Below are 10,770 nucleotides of genomic sequence, written 5' to 3' on the forward strand. Positions count from 1 at the left end.
CGAACAAGGTGTCACTAAGAACCCAGAACTTGAAGGGCTTGATGTGATTTTAAGCTTTCCCCAGTTAAATATATGCATATAAATGATGCATTGAAAATTCAATGTATCCGAAAATATTGTATTACCTTATTATCCGATCAGACAGGGCCTTAGTCCTACCCTAGATTTTTTCACAATAAGACTTTTACTTTTCCACTTGAGTCCCATTAGCTTCTGGTTCCAAATTCTGCTCGTCAAGTGACCGACATCTGCTAAAAGTACAAAAATACTGATGATGATTAAAAAAAAAAAAAAAAGAATAAAAAGAATAGTTAATTCAAACAGAAACCAACATATCAATGTTCTTCAGATCATTTTCCTTCTACTGTACACCAATTCAAAGTGCATTACTATTGGAAGAAAAGACTCAACAAGTGTTGCTTTGTTTGCTTTTGTTTGCTCCCCAGGAAGGCTTAATGAGCATGCCCGATCCTCTCCAATTGTTCTCGCCAAACGCCACACAGCATGATGAACTTCAAAGCACTTAGCGACCGGCAGTTATGCACATTACAGCACGGCGGTACAGAACAGTGGCGCTCAGGAAACCGCCTGCATGTAAACGCTCGGTAAACAAAAAGCCGACGCGACATGTTACCATCCAACTAATGAGACAACATGTTTGTCAAAGACAAGCTCTTCAATGAAGCTTAGGGAAAGAACTCTATATGCATATCCAAAATAAATGTTACCTCAATTTCTTCTTGCATTGGGAAATAATGGGAGAGAGTTAAGGAACGCTAAATAGGCCATCAGGTTGGTTGTGATACTTTTTAAAGCTTGACACAGATGCTATAGCAATCACATATAGTGACTGAAAGCGAGAGACTATGCAAGAAGAAAAAATTTCAAGGACATGAGGTGCCAGCGCATCTGGGCGAGAAGAGACAAATGGGCCAACGATGTATGCAAATGAGATGCAGAGAAAGCATGACATCAGAGGAGGTATGAGAAGATGAGAAAAACAAGCTTTATTCCCATTGCCAGATACTCAATAAAACTTACCATCATCAATCAGCAGCCAGGTTGACACCCACTTACTAAACAGCAAATTGTTTTAACTAGAAATTGTTTGTAAAATGTCTCATTATGTAACTTTCCCGGTTAACATAGTAGCTCATTATGAGGATGTGATGATACATGATTTCTAATGGTGTGTGCAAAAACGAGCGCAGCCTTCTAATTTCCCTCCATAATCAGCTTGTGTGCCAGATGACATCATGTGACAAATTCGGAAGCTCAAGGAACATAACACAAAATGAAGAGTAAAACAACAAATACACTGCGAGCTAGGTATTTAGGAAAAATACATCAAAATAAAAATAGATACAAATCTCTCGACAACGGAACAGAAGACATGAGATTAAATCATACTTTATGTGTTTGTGTTCCTGCATGTGTCAGTCAGTGCATGCCGTAGATCTCTTTGAAGACAAACTACTAATTGTATGTATGCTTACTTAGTTATTCATTGAGTGATCACTGAAGAACCTTCTGATGGCATTTTGAGTGAACTTGATAAGAAGAACAAAATGAGAGAGCACAGAAGAGGGGATTCAAGGTGAAGGATTGTACATTTTGCACACATGAGCAAACACACACCTATTTCTTGGGCAAACAAAGGAGAAAGAGCTATTTGAACAGAAGCATGGCGACAATGTGCGGTGATTGACAGCGGGAGGAAGGGGCTGATGGGAGGATTCTGTCAGTGACAGATAACAGCTGTCTGCTTCACACACGACACACTCAGATAGAGAGACAGAACCCAAGCGAGAGCGGCAAACAGAAACACACTCTAAGACCAAGGGACCCTTACACAAACTTTCAAACAAAGTAGCGGACTGTTGCATAGAAAAGGGAAGATGCAGAAATGGTATCTGATCTGTGTGACATTCAAGCCAAATCCACACCCAATTGTGTTGCATTCAGCAGTGTGGGGATAATGAATATGAGTAATGGCTCATCCTCTAATGGCTGATTTACCTTAATCATAACAACTAGCATGTTAATGTGATTGGGAAACACAGGATTATCTGCGTTATTGAAGGATAGAAGGGACCCAACGGACAGGATCTTTTTCTGTCCCTCAAAGTCACAGGAGTATATTTGCTACAAGTATTTAGCATTGTTTTACACATATATTTTTGATTGGTGTACAAATGATTCAGTGATTAAAAAAAAAAGGTCATTAATTCATTGTCAATTCGTCACTGCACCATACTCGCCGACGAATTTCTATTAACAGAAATCACCTTTCTGCAACAGAGATCACAAAATGGATTTCCTAACACTATTTTTACAGCCATCTGCGTAAGCCTACATCTGCCAACTGATGTAATACACAAGAGTGCGTGTAAACACACCCCGGGGCATTCATCACAGCAATGGTCAAGGTGGAGACATCTCCCGCAATCCATCTCTCAGCTTATTGGCACCCAAAGACTTTGCCTATGTGCTTTGCCCACAGATTTATGAGCGACTAAAGGCGCATGCAGGTGCTTATGTGTGCATGTCAATGAGTGCGGATGAATACATTAGCAGCATATGCACGCCTTGCAGTGGCAGGGGATCAGGCTGATGTGCTTATTGACGCCTTACCTCCCTCTCACTTGTGGCATCGCCCCTTTATGTCCTTCTCCCCTCCATCCAGCTAGACCCCAATCCATCACATTTCTTTAAAAGCCTGTTAGGAAAGCCGATACCTTTCATTAGCACAAAAAGATTAGCTTTTTAGCAGGGTGTATATTAGGGAGTGTGCAAAGGACAAATCAAAGAAGCCTGTACCTGAAAGCCACTTAGTTAACTTTAAGAGTTGGAGCAGGTTTGGAGCTGTGAGATCCAATTCACCTTAATTCTGTCATACCAAGGGTGCAAGCAGCGGAATCATTTAAATCCCTCAATAAAGTACGTTGTATCACAACACGGCCCCATCAATTATAGACACATACTATGGGAAATTAACATTATGATACTACATGATTTATTGTTTCAAATGTCTGGGTCTTTGGAGAGCTTGCCCACCCACCAGATGAGAACTTAAACAACCAGGTAAATCTATTTTACACCCCACTGTTTACAAGGGGCTAATTATCACAATAACTACCTCAAACCTTGAGCTTCTTCGCCAGTGACATGATTAGAGTGGCAAAGCTAAAATGTAAGCAGAGCTGAAGGGTTAAGATTAGTGTCACCATTGTAATTTGGATCAAAATCTTCTAATAGTCTGCTGTGCAGCTGCGTTACTAATCATTGCCAAATCCATAAAGAAAATGAACCTACCTTAATTAATCAGTATATCAGTCTGTCTATTATATGCTGCACTACATTAGTCAGCAAAGGTAAAAATGACAAACCACTTTGCATAAAGTCAAATGACTTTCATCAGTGATTCATAGTCACTGACTGGCAGTGCAGCAGCTAAATGAACACATCATATTTAAGAGTGATTAAAAACACCACTCACATCAGAATCTGCATACAGCAACATCATTTACAACTTGACGCAATGTCAACAGCAATGCGACTCAAGTTGCATTTTTTTTAACGCGATAAAGGTTTTTGCGGCTCGTCTGGCTAATGATAATTAACAGCAGCTCATCAAGAAAAGGCAAACATTCTTACTTTAGTCAATTTTATACATCAGACTGAAAAAAGGTGTCACAGCTTCTTACCGTAAATTGATTGTTGTCTTTGCAATGAAATCGAATTAGTATTGTGAATTGTTTTTGAAAGTCTGTTGTTATTGACAGCAGGTGATGAAAGGCGGTGTGGCCTTCACCGACTCCAGGTGAATGCGTACGTTGATGATAAAAAAATAGATTCCACAAATAATTTTTTCGATTTGTCAGATCCACCAGGGCATAATTCAACAAAAAATGTGCCATATATAATGAAACGCATCAAAAGTAAACTTACGTTCACTGCGTTCACTGAGTCCAGGTGACTACTTTGATAATATACAATATAATATTTTTTTCACATACAATCCACACTGTTTAATATTTGAGGTAAAAACCAATCATGGCTCACGTTGGCCAAATTGGTCGTCACCTGAGCCCTGAGCATGTGATGCTACTTTCAGTCAACAGCAAGGGGCAAAATTTGTCAGTGACGTTGGTTTAGCCTTCAATAACTCCAGGGAAATCTGTTTATTTTTAAGGTCATTAATTGTCTAGGAAAAAAAATATTGGTTTATTAAATTGATTCTAATGACCAAAAATAACAGGGGCATGTTTTGCACAGATTAGCAATTACATGGGACACTATATAGGCACGTGGCATTTATGTCAAAGCATGCATGGACGTCATATTTATAAATATTTTAAATGTATTATTTCAAATATTATATTTATTTTTTACTGTGTATTTATGTTTGAAGTCCTTGGGGTGCTCTGATTTGATGAAATTTCCCACCAGCTTTGTGTTGTATCTTAACTGAATTATTTGGCCCACTGTTACACATTAACTCGATTTTGATGACAAATAACAGCTCGCCTTGTTACATTCCTTATTACACGTATAAATGTTTTCGATAATAATGACTGCTGGTTCAACTGTACAAAAAAGTGCCTACATGCATAATGCATTGTAACAAATGGGCTATTGCTTGTGGCAAATTCTCTAAGGGGCAAAAAATTTAATGAAGTCAAAATGAAGTATTGGGTGCTCAAACAAGCGCACTCATATAGACACACCTCATTAGTGATATTTTGAGTAATTGGGAGAGACTTGTCATTAGCTAAAACAATAACAATGAATATCTCTGGGGACAGCAATTGCACTTATCCGTCCAAACAAGCATGCACAAAAACAAACGCACGGGCACTTATTTAACCCTTTCACATCCCCGGGGATTGGGTCTTTAACAGTAACAAAGCAACACCCAATCGGTTACATTCGATTCCCTAATGCCTATCGCCTTCATAGAAAAAAATCTGGAGGACAAGATTACCCACACAAACACACACACATGCCTTCACCTAATACCCATCAGCTTTTGGGACAGAGGAAAATCTATATTTCATCTGCGAAGCTGAGGTTCTGGAGCACACGCTGAGTTTGTTTGTCATTAGGCCTAATCCCTGTGGCTCACCTAATCAGGTTGCTGCGAATGTGCGTGTTTTCCTTCATTGCGTGTCTGTGGACGCTGCATCGGGGTGAGAGGAGCCAAAGCCAGAATCGTGCAAACACACACTTGAGGCTGAATTAAAGGCATCGATTGGACATGGCGTGCTCTCACACACGGATCAAAGCTTACCTTCAATCAATGACTAATCTATTTGTTTGCAGGTTTTTATGCATCTCAATTTCAATCAATCTAAAATGCTCATACTTCGGAGGTTATGTAATTGAACTACTCTAATATAGCCTAAGTAGTGTTGAAAGCCCTACAGGCAGAGATCAAGGCCTTGTCAGGCCTCTATCATTCTCACAATAGAATCGGTATCGCGATATGATCATCCCATCTAGTTAACAATGCATAGAAAAAGTCCTTTAAGTTGATGACCCACATGTGACTTGCAGGCTCTTATTGCTAACAACAAGGAACTCGAAAGTTGCCGTCCATGCCCAAAGCCCCGGTCTACACATTGAGTATCAAATTGGATTTTTTTATTTTCTAAGTGTCACCGCTTTATCCCGTCTTTGTCAGTATAAGGTGCTTACAATCATGGTGCGCTCTAAATCGGCTATGGCCAGCAGACTATCCAAAGGGAAGATGGATTTTCAGGGTGTAGGTTAGTTACACAGTAAATTTTACAGTCTACATTTTACTCTGCATAGACAATGTAGAGAGTAAAATTTTTAAAATTATTTAAAACTTTAATTTAAAATTAATTGTACTCAGTTGAGACCTGAATCAAATATAGTATGTTTAGAGTTTCCATAGGTATTTTGAAACGTATGATATGAAATTGTAGTCATGAAAAAAAAAGTGGAAGGAACATGCAATGCATACATATTGCATTAATAGTTGTATAGAGCAGGATGCTTTTACTTGAGCAAATCATTATATTTTTGTGCAAAAACTGCTCTGTGTTCAAGGGATGTGAAGAGAAATCCCTAGATGGTCATAAAGATTCAATAATACGTCAACTGTGGTAGTCCCTGCAGTCGACTATAATGATAATTCTGCCAATATATATCCCCTCTTGTACTGACCAGACAACCCTACGCATGGGCTAAATTGTACTCGGTTATCAATTTACATAAAAATATGTAGACCTTAAATACATTAACAATGGAAAAAGGGTATAATGAGTATCAAACCATGGCTAACCTATATGCAGCATTAAAATAATTGGAAATGAATGGCACCAAAATGACACATAATCAGGCTCTTTCCTCCACTTTTTTATTCGCCAGTGAAACCTTAGTCTATCATTTTCTCGCCGTCTACCTTCATTAGCAACTGTTGTACGTGTAATGAACGACCTCCGTGGCGACCAATCAAGGCCAGACAAAGTGGTATGAAAGAGATGGCGGGCGGTGGCCATTTAGTTCGTGTGACTAATTTGCTGCTTTGTTCCGGCAGATATCTCATTGAAATGATCCTTTCAGTGCTTTTGACTTACCACATAGCAGGAAAAATATGGGGTAGAAGATGGTATTGTGCCTTAATCACATAGCTGCCGGGATTTGAAAGAAAGGTAAAAAAGGTAAAAAATTACAAGGCGGCTTTTTAACAGATTCTTACTATTTGTATTTGGAAAAAGAAACACTACTGTATTTTCTGCCTTATAAGGCGCACCGGAGTATAAGGCGCACCCTCAATTAATTACATATTTGAAAACTTTTTAAATCACAATATAGTAATACTCAAAGTAATAACAATAATAACTCAAATAATAATAACTAACTAAATAATAATAACTCTAAACTCTCAATAGCATAATACCTCAATGTCAATATGACCAATCTTGTTCAACTGTAAACGGGTAAAGCTTACTTTATCAGTTCATTCCCCATCTACAGATCCCAATCTCAACATTGATCCATTTATAAGGCGCACCTGATTATAAGGCTCACCATCAGCTTTTTAAAAAATTAAGGCTTTTAGGTGCGCCTTATAGTGCGGAAAATACTGTGCTTTTCTCTCAAGGTCAAAAATGCGAAGAAAATATTCAATTTACTCAATGTATTAAAATTCAAATATGGTGACTCTAATGGTTAGCCAGCACTAATATATACGTATACTAGTGCATTAACTTTATATCCGCATCGCTGTTGTGCCAATTCCATCCCAGCCATAGATGATGAGCCAGCATGATACACAAGTCCCCCGAGCTCCAATCCACAAGCAAAATCAGGATGACATTTTCAATTGGATCATCCAAGTATGTGTAGCTCAGTAGATGAATAGCTCCACCTGCAGTATCTAAATACTGTGCGATAAGTAACACAGGCTTGGTTTGGAAAAACATTTGTCATAATAAAGCGATCATATTCCATACTGTATATACTGTAAAGAACTGAATTGTAATATACTTCAACCATGAAACAGACATTGCACTCGCTATTTGTAATGCATGGCTGGGTGTCTATTCCCCAACCACGCGCCTAGAGGGTGGTCACGTCCTCTATCCATTTCCTATAGATATCAGCGGGTCCAGCAAGTGGAGTGGGACCTTTGCAGTACAAAGGAGAGGTCTGATAAGGACCACCTTGCTTCCAGCTTTCACAGTGCCTGTCTCTGGCGGTTAGTCGGAATTGTCACCGTCGCTTGACTTGCTTTGTGTGGAAAGCCATTAAAAGACACACAGGGAAGGGCGCATGTAATGGTACTTGCACACAGTGGAGTTGGCATGTGGAAGGCAGAGGGTGAGATTGAGAAGGAAGGTTAAGATTCTCTGAATGTGCTCTTTGAGCCACTTACATTCAATTAACACATACAATAAGATGCTCTTTCAATGGCATTTTCTGAACAAGTTTGAAATGATTTTCCAATATATGAATGAGACTTTGTGCATGGGCGCTTGTGTAAAAAGAGCTGGCGGCCATGTTGGGCAAGGAGACAGACGTGTGTATCGGTCATTACTGTAATCGCTCCATTTACTTCATCTACCCTGGGAGGAACGGCTGGTCAGCACCATCTGGGCTCATGCACAAGCGCATACGTGGCAATCACCAGACGTGGTCGTTTGCATGGCTCGTCGGTCACTAACTTCTCGTGAGACCGTGATGGTGTGCATTGGCTTGCTTGGTTACGCTCTCGCTGCCTCAAGCATGATCTATTTTATTTTTTACAGGTTGGCCATCAGGTTTCTGTTTGAAAGCAAAAAGAGTGTCAGGAAAGCTTACCAAAACAATGTTTTATTTATTTGCGGTTCTTGGCCTTCCTGAAAGGGATACTAAACTTATTATTTATTTATTTATCAAACGTACTTAGCATTTTTCAGGAGTAAAATGTTACAATTTTGTCAATAATCAATTAGATAACCAAAAAAAAAAATCATTTTCCACTTGCTGTCCAATGGAAAAGTGGCTCAGACCTCAGATAATAGCCAATCATAATCAGGGCTCAACTGTTTTCTGGATTTGGTCACATGACTTTTGCAACTTGAGCCACGATTAATAGTTACTTGAGTGGTCATTTTCAGGTGACAGCAAATGGCAAAATGTGTTTTTAAAGATATTTACTGTGTTTGGTCATGTGACACTCGAAAGCTCAGCCATAGTGGGAGATTCGTACCCAGATGAGAAGTTCCTCACGGCGCATGAGAGACTGCAACGCCTCATGAGACCACAGGATCATCATAGAGAACGAGTGTGATAAGAAGTGAAATGGAGAAATGGCAAAAGAAGAGGAAACGAAGCCCAAAGCAGTAAAGACTCAAGAGGTATGATTATGAAACCACACGTGCGTCGCCTCGGCAACAGCAAAGTGGACAAAGATGAGAGGAGGAGAAAAAAAAATAGGGAGGACACTTCAGGTTTGAAAAAAAAAAATGACACCAGAAAGATTAAAAAGAGTTTAGTGTGTTCTTCGCTTTGCCACACTGGAGCAGAATATTGCATTTTCATTTAGGTGATATTTCAGTTACAGTCAAGTGCTGCAAGTTTAAACATCACCTGAAGGCACATTTTTCCCATTTGCGCTTTTTCCTTTCGCATTACTCAGCAATGGCTCTGTTGACAAAGTATATACATCTATTCAACTGTACCTTCATTATTCTTCACTCATTTGTATTCTTGTGATCTTGCAGCCGCTCCTCATTTTCCATCTCAGCTTACAGCCTCTCTCTTTTCCCCTTCTTTTGTCTCACCATTGGCTCCCTTTCATGCTGTCTTGTCCGCCCCATTGTTTAACAATCTCTTTTTCTGGCCTCCATCCCTCCATCCCCTTTGGAACAGAGCTGACATTGGACTTGAGGTCAAAGAGATGGGCAGTCATGCTCTTACTGTCAGGCGGCTCAAATGGGCTTAGATACACCCATGGGAAGCTCCTCCGTTGGCCTTGGGCTCCACACAGATATACATTCAGCTATACAATTGGAATTTAAAGATTATAAATTTATAGAAGCTGAGAAAAGCAATGACATCGACTCTAGCATTAAACACACATTTATTGCAGAGCTTCACTTCACCCTTGCAAGTGTATGAAATGGAATTACAGTACAGATTTGTAAAAGCAAATTCCCCCAGAGAACTGCCATGGATTTAGGGTTTCTACTTTGTCTGTTGTGCGCAGTTGGAATTTACTTTTTTATTTTTTAATTACTATTTATTCAGTGTAGATGAATGCTGAACATGCGCGTTGAAAAAAAGCCTATAAAGGTCATATGTGATCATTAGCATAAGAATATCTGCCAAATAAACTAAACACTTCCAGCAAATGATTTCAATGTTCCCGGGGAAACAAAACCACAGATACGGGAACATTCTGAAGGTGTGATTGCAACGTTTCTTCGGCATTCATGGGTGTTCTTTCAAAAAATAAATAAATAAACATTTGAGCACTAGTGATATTGTTAATGTGACGCGATGTTTTCAATAAACTATACTCAAACGCCAAGAAAATTGATCTTTTACATTCAGCTCATTTTATATTGCATTACAATTTGTCCATGCATTCAGGTGAAACTCAGGAGGGTAATAATTTATTTATAACTACTTTGTGTGTTCAACACATAGACAAAAAAAAGACCCTTGGTGTGTTGTGCAATACTGGCTCCATGTGGTCACTTTCTGTGCTGCAGCGTTTAAGGAAGGCTACACCTTCCTTAATATTTAGTATTATAGTAATATTTCAGTAAGTTATTAACTCCGAATATAATTTACATATAAATGTATACATGAATGTGTGGAAATGTGTGACACGTGTATAATTACATTTACATCTCCACATAGCGTGATTTTGTTTCAATACGCTCCTCAAATCCAATATATGTTTTAAAAATGTCTTTTTTATGTATACCAAAAATATTGCAAATTTTTTTCCTTATGCAATGTGGTTGACGATATATACCGATCATTTTGTACCTAGTAGTGACTAGCTGAACTCTGTATCCCAATAGCAAAATAAATAAATAAATAAAGAACATTCCTGCTACTCACAATTAAGTACAAAATGGAGGGGATGATATATAAATATTACACTTTTGCAATGTTCGTCAATGATTTATTCAACATCAATTATTTTGTTACCTTTGTTAAGAATGTGCGAGGAAACTACTGATGAGAAAATATATTTTCTATCCTGGTGGGTGGTGCTTTTGGTGTGGACTTGTTGAAGGC

Source organism: Hippichthys cyanospilos, chromosome 12, assembly GCF_059441005.1.
Source record: "Hippichthys cyanospilos isolate Australia breed blue-spotted pipefish chromosome 12, RoL_Hcya_1.0, whole genome shotgun sequence".
NCBI lineage: Eukaryota > Metazoa > Chordata > Actinopteri > Syngnathiformes > Syngnathidae > Hippichthys > Hippichthys cyanospilos.